We start from the raw sequence: 21,986 nt of genomic DNA on the forward strand, positions 1-21,986 counted from the left end.
GAATCCTACTCTCTACAAGGCCTTCACAATCATTTTATACATATAGGCCTACATATTCTAAGGAATTCAACATTTCACATCATATATTACTCGTTTATTGTCAAATCCACATTATCTAACCACTTAAAAAACAAGAAAAGTCTTCAGTTTCCTTTTAGAAGCCTTAATATCTTTAGCCTTTCTGATGTGTAGTTGTAGTTCATTGTATTTGAAAGCTCTAAAAGCTAAAGTATAGATGCTTGTCTCTTGTATTATACATGATATAATCAGTAAAAAATAAGCACATTATCTAATCTATCATCACTGTAATTAATTTGTATTTTGACAGAATTTCATGGAATTTAATCATCTTGAGATGTAGAATCTGTGCCATGTACTGTATATGATTACCAAATGCAAGGTCTTGTATACTATCTTTAAGAAGGCGAAATAAATAAGATAAAAAATATTCAATGAAAATATAAAAAAGAGAAAATTAAAGACGTATGTAGAGAAAAAATACTCAATTTAATGAAAGAAAGAATGATTTTTATCAATGAAAATAGTTGCACAAGTGAGTCAACGTTGCAGATATATGCAAGGTCTTGAGTACTATCTCTAAGAAGGCGAAATAAATAAGATAAAAAAGAGTCAATGGAAATATAAAAAAGAGAAAATGATAGACGTGTGTAAAGAAACAAATAGAATTTATTGAAAGAAATAATGATTTTTAATAATAGAAATAGTTACACAAGTGAGTCAACGTTGTAAAGGTAAATGCAACCTCTTAATTGATTATGCAATACCCACAATGCTCAGCAACATTACGTCATCACTCTGTTTACTTATTACAGAGTCCGAGTTTTGTATATATTAGTGTTTTTTTTGTAGTGATTTGCGTTATAACAATATTTTGATCTTCTGTATTTTATTAAACATTTAATAAAACGATCAAATAGATTAACCCTAGATTAATAAGTGGAATTGAAATAAGATAATTGGGTACAACTGCGAGACGAGGGATTATTGAAGCCTAGCCTAGTTACGTAATAACTTCATGTGCTCGGTAAGTAGGTAAATAGTCTATTTAAAATATTGATATGCTATTTATTATCTGATTAATGTCTTATATATATAAATGTAATCTATATGGAGCAATATTGGTGTTATATTATACATTGGAAACATCAATAAAGTCAAATATATATAATACCGGTATTGTAGTCCAGAATTAGGTTAGGTCAACAGTACTTTAAAATTTATTGGTATATAAGAATTTGATTTCTTGGTAAATACATGAACCATATTTTATTCATACTACCGTTTCCTGTTTTTTGTGTATTATTCATTTTTTATCATGAAAATTTGGGGGTAAGCCACCAATTCATAAGTTTTCTTACACCCCTATTATAATTATAGTTATGGGTGATCCCAGTGAGAAACCAGGGTTTTGGGTAAGGAAATACCAAAACCTTGTTATTTACATCAATAATAATGGTTAGTAATGTATAAAAAACTCAAGATAAACAGTTGGAAAAATATATGGTTCTTTTAAGTGGCGTAATATTATAGTATAATTATCCATATCACATTACGTCCCCCTAATGGTGATTTCTCCGCTGTGGCTCGCTTTTCTTGCAAATAAACATTATTCCATTACTTCTCTGCCCTAGCAAGCAGTGTATGCATGAACTGTGTATGCCAGTTGTGGGTTGTTTTTTCTGGGAGATTTTTTTACTTTCAGATGAACAATAATAGTTATACTGATTAGAAAGTGTTTTAAGATTGATCATTTACTGAAATAAATGAAATTACATAAAATTTTGAAATAAATTGAAATTCCCTGTGGAAGAAGTCGTCTTCTGACGATATTCATGCTGGAACTGAAGCAGATGGGAATAGACATGCTCTTATAAAATGTTATACTGGAATTTGTGTATAAATACTGTACTTGAAACCTCATAATCGTTTAAATAGTTATGATGGAACTGAATCAGAGGGTAACAAAAGTGCTCTTGTAAAATAACATCTGGGAACTTTAGTATAAATACTTGGACACATAATTGTTCAAAGAAGCCAGCTGTTGAGTATGTCATGCCAAAATCAAAAGGCTGCCAAAAGCAAATGCAAACAACACAGGTGTAGTAACCCAGAGTCAATGAAATAGTTTTTACATTTTAGTCAATCGATACGTAAGTTATTATGCCAAAGCCCATATTAGTAATACTGAGAAAAATGTCATTTGTTATAGGGAATTCCAGTTGCGCTAGAAATTTTAGTATCGAATATTAACTGTTTAGATTGCTGTAACCTATGATAGGACAAGAAAATCCTGGTTTACTTGACTGTAGCATGATTTTTACCAACATAATTGAATATACCGCTTTTTAAATATACTTACCCGGTGAATATATAATAGCTGACGTCTCGGACGGCTCGACAGAAACACAAAAACTCGCGAGCGATCGCCATGAAGGTTGCGGGTGTGCCCACCAGCGCCGACTATCGGCCAGATACCGCATATACTTGTAAACAGCTCCAGTTCTTCTCTGTCGGTCTTGTCGACAAGTTGATTCCGCTCGCTGTTGACCTGGAGTTTTCGTCATTTTTGGTGAAGTACTTCTTTTTGGTTGTTTTGAGCTTTCGCAGTGACAGGTGTTTTTCTCTTCAATTAAAACTCTTGAACCCTTTTTTGGCTAGTGTTTATTGTTGATGACTTTGGATTTGTTTTGGATTTTCTTTGACTGTTCAATATGGCTGACCCTTCTCCTATCCCTGGACCTAAATTTCGCAAGTGTAATGCTAGGGATTGTAACAAACGTCTTCCCAAGGCCTCTCTCGACCCACATACCGTGTGTTCTAATTGCCGGGGTAAAACCTGCCAATTAGGAGATCGGTGTGATGAGTGCGTGGTCTTGTCGGAATTCGACTGGCTAGAGTTTGATAAATATTCTCGTAAGCTTGAGAGAGATAGGGTGAGGAGAAGCTCCTCTAGGTCGTTGGAATTTTCCTCCTCCCATGCCCCTGAACCTAATCCTTCCCCTGTAGTAGTTGTTCCTGAACCCTCTACTAGCACTCATGAACCGTCCATGCGGGATATGTTGCTTGCCATTCAAGCTTTGGGCGAGAGAGTTGAGTCCTTAGCATCGGACCGTAATCAACTCATGTCGGATGTGAATTTATTGAAGTGTCAGAGTGCCAAATCAGAAAATCAGGGAGAAGTAATGTCGTAGGACTTAAGGGGACGAGAGGCTTTAACCAACGTACAGACGTTCCCTCTTTGGTATCGGGCGTGTCTCGTCTAGATCGCCCCTACCATAAGACGAGCGAGGCTGTTTTCTCCTCGTCATCCGAAGGCTTCTCGCAAAAGAAACCTTGGCGCAAGGTTTCTAGACCCTTGAAGCGGAAGTCAGTCCCTTCAGGACAGGTCCAGCGTCCTGGCTGTAGCCATTGGGACAGCTCTGACCCTTTGCAGTCGTCGGAAGACTGTTCGCCGATTAAACGTAAGCGTAACACGGGCTCCGAGAGTCTCAGTAAAGGCAATGTTTTGCCGACACAGACGTTACCATCGTCTCGGCCCGTCTCGACTCCCGTTGATCCTAAATGGGTTGTCCTGCAGGATATGCAGACTAAGCTTGCCTCCCTTATGGAGGATTATACCGTTGAGCAGGTTCACGATGATCCTCGCCGTTACGCTGATCGAGACTCTGGCCGTCAGCCGCCCAAACGAGCTTTTACTCGTCCTTTTGACGTTATGAAACGTGATGTCGGTAGTTTGTCACGTCAGTCACGTGACTTGGATCCTCACTCGCTGCAGTCCCGTGTTGACTTTCAGCCGCTGCCGCAGCCTCGTGTTGACGTTCAGCCGCTGCCGCAGTCTCGTGTTGACGTTCAGGACGTTCGCCAACCAGCTCAGTTGCCTCGTTTGGACGTTGAGCGTCAAGCACCGCAGTCAAGGGTTGTTTTGACTGCTCAGTCTAGGCAGTCAAGGCAGTCTCGACTTGACGTCGAGCGTCCATCAACTCCTGTTGTTGTTGCTGGTCAGTCCTTTCAGCAGCGACATGATGTCGCTTCCTTGACTGCTACTGCTGCTCCTTTGCTTGTGGACTTTGCCTGTCAAGCATTGCCACCGCGGCAGGTCTCTCCTTTTCTTGAGACTCGACAATTGTCGGACGAGGTTCCTTCAGATGAGGATGTTGCTGATCCTCCGCCTACTGATATTCCTTTGGGTGTTTTATCAGACGGAGAAGAGCCTAAAGCTGCTCAACCCTCTATGGACTTTAAGAAAATCATGATGATTTTTAAGGATCTTTTCCCAGACCATTTTGTAACTTCTGCTCCTCGTTCGCCTCCGTCAGAGTTTGCGCTAGGCCTAGCTACTTCGAAGCCTTCTTTTACTAAGCTAGTGCTCTCTCGCTCTTCTAAGAGGGCTTTACGTTTGCTAGGCGACTGGTTGGTTACCAGGAGGAGTTTGGGGAAGACGGCCTTTGCTTTCCCTCCTTTTAAACTAGCTTCTAGAGCGAGCGTCTGGTATGACACGGGAGAAGTTCTCGGGTTGGGAGTCCCTGCCTCTGCCCAGGGAGACTTCTCAAGCCTCGTAGACTCTCCCCGTCGCCTGGCCATGAGACGCTCTAAAGTTTGTTGGTCCTCCTCGGACCTTGACTATCTCCTTAAAGGGGTTTACAGGGCCTTCGAAGTTTTTAACTTTTTAGATTGGTCTCTAGGAGCATTAAGCAGGAAGATCTCGTCGGCCGACCAGGATGTTTCCGTGCTTATTATGTCTTGCATGGACAAAGCCATCCGTGATGGCTCCAATGAGCTCGCCGCTACCTTTACGGCTGGAGTCCTGAAGAAGAGGGAGACTCTTTGCTCGTTCCTTTCGGCAGGAGTGACTCCCTGTCAAAGGTCGGAGCTTCTTTTTGCCCCCTTATCAGCTGCCTTGTTTCCTCAACAGCTGATCAAGGACATTGCGGCTTCGCTGGTGCAGAAGGATACACACGACCTGATGGCGACTTCTGCTCGCAAGGGTGCTCCTTCATCGTCTTATGTCGTGAGACCCAAGATCGATACCCCAGCGACTAGGTTTATCCCGCCCTTTCCTGGCAGAGCCCCCAGCAGGGGAGGCGCTCGTGCCGACGGTAAAAGAGGCAAGATTAGAGGATCCAAGTCCTCCCGTGGCAGAGTCTGACTGCCCACGTCCTCAGACAGCGGTAGGGGCCAGACTGAACAGCTTCTGGCAGGCCTGGGAGAAGAGGGGTGCAGACCAAGAGTCTGTGTTGTTGCTCAAGGAGGGGTACAAAATACCTTTGTTCCGTAACCGAAATACAAACCACGCTATTTACAAAGGGTATTACTTTTAGCGTAGCTGAAATGGCGAGCCATTAGAATTTAACGAGGGTGTATTACCCCTGCGCTAGTTAGCGGGGGGGGGGGGTAGGGGAGTGGTAGCTAGCTACCCCTCCTCCCCCTCACACACAGGTGAACACTCACTTTCACTTTTGGCTCGGACTGTGACAGACTTCTCTGTCTTGGTCCTCGCTTGGCAGCCATTGTTTGTTTTGTCTTTACTTAATCGCTTACTTTTCTTTTACTCTATATATATGTAAACATGTTTTCATGTTTGTATATATATTTGAGTATAGAAATAAGTAAGTTTCCTTTTCAGCTTTGTGTGTGTAGTGTACGATATCTACGTGGAGGCCTCAGCAGTTAGGCCACCACGGCGTAATTTTATGGGTGGCGATCGAGTTTGACTTATGTCTTTCTCTCTCTCTCTCTTGAGGTCGTTCACCCTTTTACTACGTGTTACTACGGCCTTGTAGCTTCCTTTCTGTGTGGGGGGGTTGCTACGCCGTACGTTTGTCTCAATTATTTATGAATCTAATTGTAGTTGTTTTTTGTTTTTCAGCTTGTAGAACGATTCCTTTCTTGGTTTTTTGTTCTTTCTTTAGTGTTCATTCATTTTTAAATTACATAATTACATAGTTACATAATTATAATTGTTATAATTCTGTTTTGGTTACAGCTCTCCTTCCGCGAGTGTAAGTGGTTGTGAGGGCACGTGCCTGTTGTGTAATTCTTGTTCCTTTCCCTCAGGATTCCTCTTCGGAGCCTTTCCGGGGGAATGAATGTGTACTAATATTATTTATTTTTTTTTTTTTTTTATAGTTACCGATCTAGTTCGTTTCTGTAATATGGCAACGGTGTGAGCTGTCTGGTTGAGTCCTGGGGATTCGGCTATTGCTGCCTCCCCCCTTGTATTTTCGTCAGGGGCGTGTCTCCTTCTACTGGAAGTACTCCCGTGACGACGGACAGCTCTCCAGTTCATTTTAGAACTCTCAGGAGGCTTGCCTCCTTGGGCGGGTAACTTTCCTTCCGAGGGAAGTTTTTCCTGTCCAGGCTTGAGTTTTTCCCCTTTTGGGGGGTTCTTCTCTTGCCTTTTTTTCGTGCGACTATGCTCTTGGTGCTGAGCGGTCGCACCTGCAGTTTCGCTCAAGGGGCTGGGCAACTGCAGGAGCTCCTCTTCGGAGGATTGCTCCTTTTAGGTCACTGGCTGACCAGTCTCTTCCACGAAGTGTTTCTCTTTCGTTCGCGAGAGAGTACATTCATAGAGACTCCTCTTCGGAGGTTTCTTCTGTTGCTGTTGCTGTTGGCCTCCCTCGCCGTAAGGCCCACCGTCCGCCTCGTCGTAAGGGCCTCTCATCTCCCTATAAGGGTGCTTGAGGCGCCTTTTTGGATCTCCGTTTGCAGCCTACAACTCCTTTTTCTCGATCTTCCATCTTGGTGCAGATGGACAGCAGTCTGATCTCGTCTTCCGACGGGCAACGGTCTTCCCGACGGACAGCGGTCTTCCGACGGACATCAGTCTTCCGGCGGACAACGATCCCTTCGGGGCAAAGGGTTGCCCCCACGGGGGTTCTTCCCTTGCGTGTCAGGGTTTCCCTGCGCGCCCTTCTGCTGTGTTCTCTCCTGCTCCTGCTCAGTGTTAGCACACAGGCGCTCTTCTGCTCATCAGCGCTCTCCTGTTCGTCAGCGCTTTCAAGATGATCATCCCTGCGGTTCCTGTTGGTTCCTGTTACGCGCCCTGTGCGCCCACGTTCGCCCTCGCGATCTAGAACTTCGGTTCAGGTCGGGGTCAAGGACTCTTCTTTGCGCAGGCTTCCACGCGTAGCCTTCTGCTCGCCAGCGATCATCAGCTCGCCAGCGATCATCAGCTCGCCAGCGATCATCAGCTCGCCAGCGATCATCAGCTCGCCAGCGATCATCAGCTCGCCAGCGATCATCAGCTCGCCAGCGATCATCAGCTCGTCAGCGATCATCAGCTCGCCAGCAATCACCTGTCTCGGCGATCTCCGGATCGCCCACGTGTGTTACAGCTGGCACGCCAACGTTCTCCAACACTTCTGAAGGAACATGGTTCGCCAGCTACTAGCTCACCTGCGGATGCTGATCGCCATCGCGCGACCCTCAAACTGCGGATGCTGATCGCCATCGCGCGACCCTCAAACTGCGGATGCTGATCGCCATCGCGCGACCCTCAACTGCGGATGCTGATCGCCATCGCGCGACCCTCAACTGCGGATGCTGATCGCCATCGCGCGACCCTCAACTGCGGATGCTGATCGCCATCGCGCGACCCTCAACTGCGGATGCTGATCGCCATCGCGCGACCCTCAACTGCGGATGCTGATCGCCATCGCGCGACCCTCAACTGCGGATGCTGATCGCCATCGCGCGACCCTCAACTGCGGATGCTGCTCGCCATCCCGCGACCGCCCACCTGCGCATGCTGTTCGCCATCGCGCGACCCTGGCATGCTGATCACCATCGCGCGACCCTGGCATGCTGATCACCATCGCGCGACCCTGGCATGCTGATCACCATCGCGCGACCCTGGCATGCTGATCACCATCGCGCGACCCTGGCATGCTGATCACCATCGCGCGACCCTGCGCATACTGATCACCAGGCGCATGCTGATCACCAGGCGCATGCTGATCACCAGGCGCATGCTGATCACCAGGCGCATGCTGATCACCAGGCGCATGCTGATCACCATCGCGCGACCCTCAACTGCGTATGCTGATCACCATCGCGCGACCATCAATTGCGTATGCTGTTCCCCATCGCGCGATCGCCCACCTGCAGATGCTGCTCGCCATCGCGCGACCGCCGACCTGCGCATGCTGATCGCCATCGCGCGACCCTGGCATGCTGATCGCCATCGCGCGACCCTGGCATGCTGATCACCATTGCGCGACCCTGCGCATACTGATCACCATCGCGCGACCCGGCGCATGCTGATCACCATCGCGCGACCCGGCGCATGCTGATCACCATCGCGTGACCCGGCGCATGCTGATCACCATCGCGCGATCGCCCTCCTGCACAGGCTGCTCGCGATCGCTCACCTTCGCAAACTGCTCGACCATCGCGTCGGCATAACACAACGCGCCATCGCCAACCTGTGCATTTGCGCTCACCAGCTCACCACCGATCGCTTGTTGATCCATATCGCCAGCGGTCTTCCTCGCCCACGCGGCAGCGCGTTTCCTCGCCATCGCGCTAACACTTGCGTTCGCCGCCTCGGACTCGCTCTCATCCACCTGCCCACCCTCACAACTGCTCGCCCGCGCGACCGCTCGCCCGCGTGACCGCTCGCCCGCGCGACCGCTCGCCCGTGCGCCCGCGCTCCCACGTGCCTACACGTCTACGCTCATGCTCTCCGATGTTCGCCCACGCGCGAACCAACGGTTTTTCCATCGCGCGGACGGATGGTGTTCCGTCGCGCGAACCTACAGTGTTTCTTCGCACAAATGTCAGCTTATTTCTTGCAGTATCCATTGCTCGTCTATGGGTTATCGCTCGCCGACCACCAGCTCTCGCCCTTCCTACCACGCTCGCCCTCCTTCTGCGCTCCTTCGCTCACCTTCGTTTGCGTTACCGCGCATTGGCGCTTCCACATTCGCCCACGCGAAAATCTTTGAATTTCCGTCGCGCGAGCTCCAGGGCGATTGCGACCACGATTCCCAATGGGGTTTTTCGCAGCCTGGCGAGTTCTTCTGGAGCGTATTTCCAGAACACGGCCTCTCCCCGTAAACGCAGAGCATGGCACTTGCAAGAATAGGAGAAACTTAAGGGAGATCTGAGCAACACTCCTCTTTCCTGAACCTGGGTTAGCCCTTCCCCGTCATTACCTGGAAGGATTTTTGGCGGGGGGGCTTTCCGTTCGAGATTTCTCCATCGGACGAGGGGTGACTGCTTACCTCTTCCTCTGGGAGCTTACCAGGTTCTTTCCCTCCTCGGTTACGGCCCGAGGTTTGGTTCAAGGAAGCTACAGGAAGATCAAGGGTGCTTTCCTCCTCTCGAGGTCAGGCACCTTGGCCTTTCGTCGTTTAGTATCTAACTTGCGGACAAGCTCGATGTTGTACCATCTGGACGCGCTGACTGAGGGCTTCCTTCAGGTGTCTCATCTGTGGAGGTCGACGACCTCAGACACCCTTCCATCCTTGAGAAAAGTTTGTTTGTGCCCAAGGACAGAGACTTAGACAGCTGCTGTGCGGAGGAAATCGACTTCCGGTTTCACTCCTCCAAGGCGCTTTCTTCCAGACTCTGCAGGGCTCCAGCGCCCTTTTCTTTCAACCACGTCGGCCTAAGTTATCGGCTACGACAACTGGGACAAGGTGTCCAATTGCAGTTTCCTCCTGTCAGGAACAGATGGCACGGGAGACTCCCCCGGGGGGGGGGGCATAGTCCTAAAGGAGTTCACGAACTCTAGGATTGCAGGTTTTTCGCTGGGAGGATGCTTAAGGTTACTCATCCGAATGACAGCTTCCCGATGCCCATTCCCGCACAATCTCTGTGATTAGCCAAGGATATTGCGCCTGCCGTCTCTGTCAGCGAATTCAGTGTCTCTGAACCTCTTGCCATAGCGTCAGCAGAGTTGCCAGGTTGGGCAGAATGATCCATACCTTAGGCGAAGGTCTTCCTTAGGATCATCGACGGCTTCACCCCCGGCCCCCTCAGTCGATCCTTTCTTGTGAGGAAGGATCTGAGAGGGGATGTCCGTAGTCGACCTCTCAGCCCTGATCAAGTTTGTCGAACAAACTTCGGCCAGCGTAGACCAGCAGAATCGATCAGACTGGTAACGAGGCGACAGGACTCCTTAAACCCTGGATCGGAAGGACGGGTACTTTCAGTTTCCATTCCATCCATCTTCCAGGGTGCTCGTCGAATTCAGCCTAGACTGCAAGTATTCCTGCTTATGATGCAGTGTGGCTATCCCGCCGTGGCATACCAGGTTTGTTTTCCCAGAGAACTCTCCCTGCCTTCCTCTTGGCCGCTCAGGTGCAGGCTTCCGCCTCCTCTGCTGTTTGGAGGGCTGGTCAACTCCGGTAGGCTCGGGTTCGACCTTCTTCAGCGCCGGGACAAGCTTCCGGATGCTTACCATGAGTGTGGGCTCATGGTATTTTGCTTGGAGCCTTCTCTTCCTCTGCCTCAACATCTGGAGTATCTGGCCATGATATTGAGTCAACGGCCTTACCACGTTGGAAACCCCGCTTCTCGTCCGTCCAGCAAGGTTAAGCAACGTCGGTACTTGGATAGGTGACCACCTGGGGACGCCAGATTCTGTTACCACATCCTCCGAGCCTTCCTCTCGGTTGACTGTGGCAAGAGAGTCGCAGTACCTGTTCTCAGTCAAGCAGAGCTTTCAGCCCTACCTTGGAACGTTTCCTAGTTCTCCTTTCCTCATTGACCCGTCTATAGTCCGAACGATCGCCTCAGGATAAGTTCCATGTGGGGCGATCCAAGTTCCGGTGGCTTCAGGCAATGTTTAACCGGACTCCCTGACCCTAGGGGACCAGCGGAACTATTAGACCTGCAATGGGTGTTGACCTATGGAGCCTCTTGATGGTAGTGGATATTCTCGTCCTTTCCCCACATTCTTGATGCGGTTCTCGGACTCGTCAAAGGAAAGGGGGGGGGGGGGCATGTTCTGGTCCAGGCCTATGGTCAAGACCTGAAGGATACCTCTCCATCATTCAGGCAGGCTTAGGGGCCTTAGTCTGGCCCCTCTTCAGATCCTACAGCTCCTGCCGAGTCGCCCCGTTGCGCGTCGACTTCATTCTAACCATCAGGGGACGCATTTTCACACCTTCACATCTTGCAGTAGAGATACCGGGATGATTGAGATTCTCTCAATACCACCATCGGCTCTCTCATTCCAGGCAGGGGAATGTTTCTCTCAATCCGAGCAGAGCCTCGTAGAGAGAGTGTACCTGGGGGTCTTTGACCTTGGGTAACCAGCAAGTGCTGGTCTGGGGGACCTGATCGCGACAGCTTGGAACCTCAAGCTTCCGCTATTCTTCCCCCCAGTCTCAGACCCCGAGACTCGGGCAAGATGCATTCCGGTGATGGTGGGACAACTTCGACGCCTGCGTCTTCCCTCCTTTTTGTCTGTGGACAATGGGTCTCAACAAGACCAGGTTGTCTGTCAACCTTTCAATGGGAGAGCTCCACTGGGACTATGCGCAGAACGGTTTCTGGACCCTCTGCTTCCCCTGACGGAACTCCCGGGAGAGCTTCTCCCACGGCGCAGACTACTCAAGCAACCACACTGCGACATCTCTCCCGAACCGGGGCGTCGCTTCGGCTTCATGCCTGGAGACACTACGCTTCTTCCTCAAGAAGAGACAACCCGCTACAGTCGCGGTACGGAGGTCGCGTCTTCGGCGATAGTCATCCACAGGGGTCTCCCAGGCAAAGTGAAGAGTCTAAGGTGGTTGGTGCCGTGGGAGATATACCTCTTCCCTTGAGGCCTCTTCTCCAGCAATAACGGTCTTATTGCCTTTCGGCGGGAGGAAACTCCTTTCCGCTCTCGGCAATGAAGCCTGTCGCTCAGCCTTTCCCTGACCTTGAGGCTTAAAGGAATAACTTTTTCCTGCCCGCTGGATCTATCCTCGCTCATGCAAAGCTACAATCGTCCCTGCCCTAGTCGGAGGAAGACCTCCAACTTGGAGCATGGCTCGGACTTTTAGCCCTTTAAGAGATCTTCTCAAGACCCTTTACGACAGGCCTCGGATTGTATTCCGCCTTGGGTCTTCTGCTCACTCTGGCCACGGCCAGTGTGTAAGCAATCTTCTTGGTCTCTTACTACTCCCCCCTTTCTAAGGAAGAGGGGAAGGCAACATTCAGGCTCGCTCCTGAGTTGTTGACTAGACTCAGAATCTGAGGGTCCCGGCCCTTCGGTCCGATTCATTCAAGATTTTGAGTCTCCATTCTGTATCTGATGTCCCAAGACCTTCTCTTTCTTGCCAGTAAAGGAATCGAGAGGTTAGCGCTGGGAACAGCTGCAGTTTGTCCTCAGTTGCAGCCGATTTGGGAGCACAAGGAGGACATGGGGGGAGAGTCACCAGTATACCTCTTCAGCCCGGACTCAAGGACATTCATCTCGACCTGTCTCCAGACCCTCCCCCGTCACGTCGCCCTACAGCACGAGGTTGGATACATCGCAACGTCCCTCGCCTTCGAGTAATACTACTCTGTGACGCAGGTGCTACAAGCTGGAGTCTGGAAGCGTCTAATGACCTTCGCAGCCCGCTTCCTGCAGGGCGTGACCCACAGGAGTCTCGATACGTTTTCTATCGCTCTGTGGTGGCTACACAACAGCTGGTCTAACCTCAGGCTTCTTTTTGGACAGGTAGCAGAAGGTTGAGGGCATTGTTATCAGATTGTAGTCTGCATGAACGAAAGAAATATGTCTGGCCCTTACTTCTTTCTTCATCATCCCCTCTACGGGGAAGCAGCATCCTGGTCTCTGCATAGCTGACCTCGAACCTCTGCAGGTAAACCATGCTTCCTTGTGTTCCGAGTATTGAGTCAATACTGTCGCGTCCCTCATACCCTGACGAGGTGGTATTGGGAACGTCCTAACCCAGAGTTCCTTCTGGAACTCCAGGTCAACTGCCTAGGACGGGTCACACTTCTTCCTTCACACACAAGCTTACGTAGGCCACATGGTTCCTTGCGGAGCAAGGAACATGTGAGGTGCAGGGACTCCTTTTCTCGAGTGCGACTCACTCGGATTCTGAGTCCCCGGGTAAAGCCAAAGCCATTATGGCTGGGGACTTTCCACCCTTCCTAAGGGATAAGTCACCCTTTGTAAATAGCGTGGTTTGTATTTCGGTTACGGAACAAATGACAAATTCGAAGATAATTTGTATTTTTCCTAACCATACAAACCTTAGCTATTTACACATATTTGCCCGCCAGCCCTGTCCCCCAAGACAAGTCCTACCTCTAAGTGAAAGTGAGTATTCACCTGTGTGTGAGGGGGAGGAGGGGTAGCTAGCTACCACTCCCCTACCCCCCCGCTAACTAGCGCGGGGGTAATACACCCTCGTTAAATTCTAATGGCTCGCCATTTCAGCTACGCTAAAAGTAATACCCTTTGTAAATAGCTAAGGTTTGTATGGTTAGGAAAAATACAAATTATCTTCGAATTTGTCATTTTGTACGCAGACCTCCTCTAGTAACAGTTCCTTTAGACCTCTCTCCCAGGTATCGAGAGGAGTCAAGGAGACAAGCTCTACATCAGCAGGTTTCTCTGTTGCTAGAGAAGGGAGCGGTGGTGAAAGTCTCGGACCTTCAATCACCGGGATTTTACAACCATCTCTTCCTAGTCCCAAAGCATACGGGAGGTTGGAGGCCAGTGCTGGACGTCAGTGCGCTCAACGTTTTTGTTGTAAAAACAAAATTTACGATGGAGACCACGAAGTCCGTCCTAGCAGCGGTCAGAGAGGGAGACTGGATGGTCTCTCTCGACCTGCAGGATGCGTACTTCCACATTCCTATACACCCAGATTCTAAACTGTATCTGAGGTTTGTTTACAGGAATGTGGTGTACCAGTTCCGAGCACTGTGCTTCGGCCTCAGCCCTGCTCCTCTCGTGTTTACGAGGCTCATGAGGAATGTGGCAAAATTCCTTCATTTATCGGGAATTCGAGCCTCCCTGTACCTGGATGACTGGCTTCTCAGAGCATCGTCTTGTCATCGCTGTCTGCAGGACCTTCAAGGGACGTTGGGTCTGGCAAAGGAGTTGGGTCTGTTGGTGAACTTAGAAAAGTCTCAACTGAATCCCTCCCAGACGATTCTCTATTTGGGGATGGAGATTCGCAGTCTAGTTTTTCGGGCTTTTCCGTCTGCCACCAGGATAGAGCAAGCCCTGCTCAAAGTCCGCCTCATGCTGAAAAAAGACCGTTGCTCAGTAAGAAGTTGGATGAGCCTCTTAGGGACTCTGTCATCCCTGGAGCAATTTATCTCACTAGGGAGACTTCACCTTTGCCCTCTCCAGTTCCATCTAGACTTCCATTGGAACAAGAGCAAGACTTTGGAAGCTATGTCAATCCCGATCTCCGAGCCAGTAAAAACGTGCCTGAACTGGTGGGACAGCAACATAAGTCTGCGAGAGGGTCTGTCCCTGGCGGTCAAGAACCCAAACCACGTGTTGTTCTCAGACGCGTCGGATTTGGGTTGGGGAGCGACTCTGGACAGTCTGGAATGTTCGGGTCTTTGGACGTCGGATCAGAAGAGCATGCACATCAACTGCAAGGAGCTGTTGGCGGTTCACTTGGCCTTGACGAGTTTCGAGAGCATTCTTCGAAACAAAGTGGTAGAAGTCAATTCGGACAACACCACAGCCTTGGCGTACATCTCCAAGCAAGGAGGCACTTACTCCCACACACTGTTCGTCATCGCAAGGGACCTCCTCATCTGGTCAAAAAATCGAGGCATCTCCCTGTTGACAAGATTCATCCAGGGGGACTAGAACGTCTTGGCGGACTGTCTCAGTCGGAGAGGTCAGGTGATCCCTACAGAATGGACCCTCCACAAGAACGTGTGCAAGAGTCTTTGGGTGACTTGGGGTCAACCCACCATAGACCTCTTTGCCACCTTGTTGACCAAAAGGCTCCCGACCTATTGCTCTCCAGTCCCAGATCCAGAGGCGGCCCACATAGATGCGTTTCTACTGGACTGGTCTTACCTGGACGCGTACGCATTCCCGCCGTTCAAGATCATCAACAAGGTACTGCAGAAGTTCGCCTCTCACGAAGGGACAAGGTTGACGTTGGTTGCTCCACTCTGGCCTGCGAGAGAGTGGTTCACAGAGGTACTTCAATGGCTGGTAGACGTTCCAAGGAGTCTTCCTTTAAGGATGGATCTCTTACGGCAGCCCCACGTAAGGAGTCTTCATCAAAGCCTCCCCGCGCTTCGTCTGACTGCCTTCAGACTATCGAAAGACTCTCAAGAGCTCGAGGTTTTTCGAAGGAGGCAGCCAGAGCGATTGCGAGAGCTAGGAGAGCTTCTACCATCAAGGTCTACCAGTTGAAGTGGGTAGTCTTTAGAGACTGGTGCAAGTCATCATCCATTTCCTCTTCCAGTACCTCTGTAGCCCAAATTGCAGACTTTCTCCTGCATCTGAGAAATGTTCGCTCCCTCTCGGCTCCCACTATTAAGGGCTACAGGAGCATGTTGGCTTCTGTGTTCAGACATAGAGGCTTAGATCTGTCCAATAATAAAGATCTCCAAGATCTCCTTAAGTCCTTCGAGACCTCTAAGGAGCGTCGTATGGCAACTCCTGGATGGAACTTAGACGTGGTCCTAAGGTTCCTAATGTCCGACAGGTTTGAGCCATTACATTCAGCCTCCCTGAAGGATCTCACCCTCAAGACGCTTTTCTTAGTGTGCTTGGCTTCGGCTAAAAGGGTCAGTGAGATCCATGCCTTTAGTAAAAACATCGGCTTTTCTACAGATAAAGCCACATGTTCGCTTCAGCTTGGTTTCTTGGCCAAAAATGAACTGCCTTCTCGTCCTTGGCCTAAGTCGTTTGATATACCTTGCCTATCAGAGATTGTAGGCAACGAGCTTGAAAGAGTACTGTGCCCAGTTAGAGCTCTTAAGTTTTATTTAGCTCGTACCAAATCATTACGAGGTGGATCTGAGGCCTTGTGGTGCTCAGTTAAGAAGCCCTCATTGCCTATGTCTAAAAATGCTTTATCGTATTTTATTAGATTTTTAATCCGAGAGGCTCATTCTCACTTAAGTGAAAAAGATCGTTGCTTGCTTAAGGTCAAGACGCACGAAGTAAGAGCGATAGCAACTTCTGTGGCCTTTAAGCAAAACAGATCTCTGCGAAGTATTATGGACGCGACCTTTTGGAGGAGCAAGTCGGTGTTCGCTTCATTTTACTTAAAAGACGTCCAGACTCTTTATGAGGACTGCTACACACTGGGTCCATTCGTTGCAGCGAGTGCAGTAGTGGGTGAGGGTTCTACCACTACATTCCCTTAATTCCAATATCCTTTTAATCATCTCTTGAAATGTTTTTAATCTTGTTTTGGGTTGTACGGAAGGCTAAGAAGCCTTTCGCATCCTTTTTGATTTGGCGGGTGGTCAAATGTCGTTTCTTGAGAGCGCCCAGATTAAGGGTTTTGATGAGGTCCTGTTGTATGGGTGGTCGCCCGGGATACAACAGCTCCTGGGAGTCTTTCAGCATCCTGAGAGGATGGCTGGGCTTCATGAGGAAAGCGGACTAATAAGGCAGAGTAATCGTCAGAGTCAGCTTCCTTACCAGGTACCTATATTTATTTGGGTTTTGTTATGATATAACTGTCAAAAACTCTAAGCATATACGCCTTTATTGTATTAATACTGGTCTCTACACACCACCATGGGTGTGAATCAGCTATTATATATTCACCGGCTAAGTTTAATATTTAAAAATGATATTTTGATTATAAAATAAATTTTTGAATATACTTACCCGGTGAATATATAAATTAAAGGCCCTCCCTTCCTCCCCGATAGAGACCCAGCGGAATGAGAAGAACTGGAGCTGTTTACAAGTATATGCGGTATCTGGCCGATAGTCGGCGCTGGTGGGCACACCCGCAACCTTCATGGCGATCGCTCGCGAGTTTTTGTGTTTCTGTCGAGCCGTCCGAGACGTCAGCTATTATATATTCACCGGGTAAGTATATTCAAAAATTTATTTTATAATCAAAATATCATATTTAGACATCAGTTTAAACCTCATAACCTGTACTTGAGAATTGAGAATAAATTTTATACATGCTTTCATAAAAATTACTCTATTACTGTACTCACTTTGTTTTTGTTGGCTCTTATGTCTAAACTTTGAAATTACATTCTTTTATTTCCTATTTTCTGTATTATTAGTATTGATAGCAATTTGTAATCTCCAATCAAAATTGATTTTACTATCATGTGCCTTTTTCTCGGTCAATCTCTTACCTCCACATCTCTATACAAGTTCCACTCCCTTTTAATACTAGCTGCTCCCCAGACTACGTCACACATTTGAAACGGTTCTTTTGATACGTATTCAAGAAAGATGTTTGTATACACAGCAAGTGGACATTTTCCTCTAGGGGAAAATAAAAAGTGGTACTGATACTTTTTAGTTATTTTGAAGGTTTTGATGTCATTAATCTCCTGATATACAATTTTTTTAAGTGTTATTGACTAGGTAAATTGGGAAATGTACCTGGTGAGAATACAACCCCTAGGTTAGGTTAGGTGGGAAGCCTTTGATTAGGTGCGACTCGTGTGTTTGTTTCCCTTTTAAAATCTGGGTTTTTCAATATTAAACTTAGCCGGTGATTATATAAGCTGCAGCTCTGCTGCCCGACAGAAAAACTCTACGTTCAAAATCCGCCAGCGATCGCTATGCAGGTAGGGGGTGTACTTCAACAGCGCCATCTGTCGTGCAGGTACTCAGTACTCAATGTAAACACAGAACTCAATTTTCTCTCTGTCGTGCCACTGGCAAGACCTACTAAATTCGCTGTTGCTTACTGGATTGGTTTTCACATATTTTGGTGAAGTACACATTTCTAGTTTTGAGCTTTCGCTTTGCAGACGTTATCTTCAATACATCCTTGCATTCTTTTATTGATTTTGGATTATTTGTTGACGACTTTGGATAGATTTTGAATTCCCCTTTGACTAATTCAAAATGGCTGACCCTTCTCAAGTCCCTAAATTCAGGAAATGTAATGCTAGGGACTGTTCAAGGCGTCTTCCGAAGGCCTCTATCGATCCTCACACCGTTTGTTCCAATTGTCGGGATAAGACCTGTCAATTGGAAGATCGATGTGAGGAATGCGTTGGGCTTTCGGAATTCGATTTCATCGAATTCCAGAAATACACACGTAGGCTAGAGAGAGATAGAGTCAGGAGAAGTTCATCTCGCTCCGTTGAATTTTCCTCTCCTCATGCCCCACAACCTATTCCTTCCCCTGTAGTGGTTGCTCCTGATCCCCCTTCTAGCACTCAACAACCTTCGATGGCAGATATAATGCGTGCCATCCAGGCTCTGGGTGAGAGAGTCGAGTCATTGGCGAGTGACCGTAACCAACTCATGGCAGACGTCAAGGAGTTGAAGTGTAAGAGTGCAGTGGGTAGTGACAAAGTGAGTGGTAGTGTTGTGGAAAGTGTTGTAGATAGTGTTGCGCTTGAGGGTTCGTCTGTTCGTGCCTGTCGTCCTCCCAGTCCGGGACCTCTTGCAAGCTCCCAAGCCCAGGGGAGAAGCAATGTCGTACGACCAAAGGGTTCGAGAGGCTTTAATCAGCGAACAGACGTTCCTTCCGTGGTTTCGGGCGTATCTAACCAAGATCGCCCCACCCACACGAAGACGAGAGAGCCCATTTATTCCTCGTCTGCGGAAGAGGTTTCTCGAAAGAAACCATGGACCAAGGTCTCGCGGCCTCTTAAGCGCAAGTCGGTCCCTTCCGCGCAAGTCCAACGGCCCAGTTGTAGCCACTGGGTCAGTTCGGACTCGCTGCAGTCTTCCGATGACTGCACACCTCCTAAGAGAGGCAAAGCGGTACCGCATCAGGCAGTAACACCGTCTGTTGCCGCACCTGCTACTGTAGACCCTAAGTGGTCTTTGCTGCAGACCATGCAGTCACAGTTAACGTCATTGATGCAGGACTTTCGTGCGGAGAAGGTTGACGCTGCACCAACCTCTAGCCTACAACCACCCACGGTTGTGCGTCCAGTGGACGCTGAGGCTACCTTCTCCCGCACTCCAGCTGTGAGAGTCCCGCCACCCATGCGTTCCAGTGTACCCTGCCAGCCGCATGTTGACGTTCAGCGACGCACGGAACCTTCCGTTGACGTTCGCGAGTTACAACAACAACCTAAGTTGTTTTGTTTTGACGCGGTGCGTCAACCTCCGCAACCCAGTGTGGTTACCACTACTCGCCCACAGCAGACTAGACAGTCTGGAGTAGACGCTTTGCGCCCCCGCGCTGCTATGGTTGTTGCCAGTTCACAGACTGGGCAACAGTTCCATGACGTTGCGTCCGGTTCAGTCACGCATGCACCCGTGCTGCCGGACTCAGCTGACCAGCCGATTGCTACTCCTTTGCCGCTTCCTCCTCAGTTTTCAGATGATGGACTCTCTGATGATGACGACGCTGCACACATTGACGACCCGCATACGGACATCGACGAACCCAAGACCACGCAACCCTCCTTGGACTTTAGAAAAGTTCTTGCTTTGTTCAAGGAGATGTTTCCTGATCAGTTTGTGCCTGCGGCTCCACGCTCTCCTCCGTCTGAGTTCGCTTTAGGCACGCAGTCATCAGCGCCTGCCTTCACGAAACTCGTCCTCGCCCGCTCGTCCAAGAGAGCTTTACGAGTTTTAGGGGATTGGATGCAGTCCAAAAAGAACCTTGGGAAGACAGCTTTTACGTTTCCCCCTGCGAGACTCTCTTCCAGATCGAGCGTCTGGTATGCCACGGGAGAAGTTCTCGGCTTGGGAGTTCCTGCCTCTGGCCAGGGCGACTTCTCAAGTCTAGTAGACTCTCCCCGCAGGCTGGCCATGAGACGCTCTAAGATTTGTTGGTCTCCTTCAGACTTAGACCATCTGTTGAAAGGAGTGTTTAGAGCCTTCGAGGTCTTTAACTTTTTGGACTGGTGTCTGGGAGCTTTGAGCAGGAAGATCTCCCCTTCTGACAAGGAAGCTTCCTTGCTCATTATGTCCTGTATGGACAAGGCCATACGTGACGGATCCAGTGAGCTTGCGGCTTCGTTCGTTTCCGGGGTCCTCAAGAAACGGGAAAACCTTTGCTCTTTCTTGTCAGCGGGAGTAACACCGTGTCAGAGATCGGAACTTCTGTTTGCTCCTCTCTCAAAGTGCCTTTTCCCAGAGGACTTGATAAAGGAGATTGCTGCCTCCTTGATTCAAAAAGACACTCATGACCTGGTTGCGTCCTCTGCCCGCAAAGCCACCCCTTTGCCTACCTTGTCTAGACCCAGGATGGACACTCCAGCGTCCAGATTCATTCCGCCCTTTCGTGGCAGAGCCTCCAGCAGAGGAGGTGCTCGTGCTGAAGGGAGACGTGGGAAGAAGAAAGGTACCAAGTCCTTTAAGGGCAGAGTCTGACTGCCACCTTCTTCAGACAGCAGTGGGAGCCAGACTCAAGAACTTCTGGCAGACCTGGGAGAAAAGGGGCGCAGATGCACAATCTGTGAAGTTGCTCAGAGAAGGGTACAAGATCCCGTTTGTACGCAAACCCCCCTCTAGCAACGTCTCCCATCGATCTCTCTCCCAGGTACAGAGAGGAGGACAAGAGACTAGCTTTGAAGCAAGAGGTGTCTCTCTTACTAGAAAAGGGAGCGGTAGTCAAAGTCCGGGACCATCAATCCCCGGGCTTCTACAACCGTCTCTTCTTAGTGGTAAAGAAGACAGGAGGGTGGAGGCCGGTGCTAGACGTCAGTGCGCTGAATGTCTTTGTCACAAAGCAGACGTTCACCATGGAGACCACAAAGTCTGTTCTAGCAGCGGTCAGGAAGGAAGACTGGATGGTCTCTTTAGACCTAAGGGACGCTTACTTTCACGTCGCCATCCACCCAGAATCCCAACCTTTTCTGAGATTCGTTTACGAAAAGGTTGTCTACCAATTTCAAGCCCTGTGCTTTGGCCTAAGCACGGCTCCTCTTGTCTTTACGAAACTGATGAGGAATATTGCCAAATTCTTGCATTTAGCAGACATCAGAGCCTCCCTCTATTTGGACGACTGGCTTCTAAGAGCTTCTTCCAGTCGTCGCTGTCTGGAGAATCTAAAGTGGACTCTAGATCTGACCAAGGAATTGGGTCTCCTGGTCAATATGGAAAAGTCCCAACTGGTCCCATCCCAAACTATAGTGTACTTAGGGATGGAGATTCACAGTCAAGCTTTTCGGGCTTTTCCGTCGGCCCCCAGAACAAGTCAAGCCCAAGGATGCATCCAGAACATGCTAAAGAAGGAACGATGTTCAGTCAGACAGTGGATGAGTCTGATAGGGATGCTTTCATCCCTGGAACAGTTCATTTCGTTAGGGAGACTGCACCTCCGTCCCCTTCAATTTCACCTAGCTGTTCACTGGAAAAAGGACAAGACGCTAGAAGCGGTCTCGATCCCCATTTCCGAGAAGATGAAGTCATCACTGACTTGGTGGAAGGACAACATCAACCTCAGAGAGGGTCTGCCCCTGGCTGTTCAGACCCCCAACCACGTTCTCTTCTCGGACGCATCGGACACGGGCTGGGGTGCGACATTAGACGGTCGGGAATGCTCGGGAACTTGGAACTCGAATCAAAGAACGTTACATATCAACTGCAAGGAGCTACTGGCAGTTCATCTGGCCTTGAAAAGCTTCAAGTCCCTCCTTCTAGGCAAGGTGGTGGAGGTGAACTCAGACAACACCACGGCCTTGGCGTACATCTCCAAGCAAGGAGGGACCCATTCTATGACGTTGTACGAGATCGCAAGGGACCTCCTCACCTGGTCAAGAGATCTAAACCTTTCTCTAGTAACGAGGTTCATTCAAGGCAACATGAATGTCATGGCGGATTGCCTCAGTCGGAAGGGTCAAATCATTCCAACAGAATGGACCCTACACAAGGATGTGTGCAAGAGACTATGGGCCACATGGGG

General features: G+C 49.0%; 1 long non-coding RNA gene across 1 annotated transcript in view; it reads left to right on the forward strand.

The window, feature by feature from the left end:
* The first annotated feature begins 807 nt into the window (after positions 1-807).
* The window catches only part of LOC137637773 (uncharacterized), a 120,898-nt gene continuing 99,719 nt past the window's right edge, over positions 808-21,986 (forward strand). The window contains exon 1 of the long non-coding RNA XR_011043796.1: positions 808-1,045. This is a non-coding gene — a long non-coding RNA (uncharacterized lncRNA). The remainder of the gene's footprint in view (positions 1,046-21,986) is intronic.

Source organism: Palaemon carinicauda, chromosome 3 (assembly GCF_036898095.1).
Source record: "Palaemon carinicauda isolate YSFRI2023 chromosome 3, ASM3689809v2, whole genome shotgun sequence".
Taxonomy (NCBI): Eukaryota; Metazoa; Arthropoda; class Malacostraca; order Decapoda; family Palaemonidae; genus Palaemon; species Palaemon carinicauda.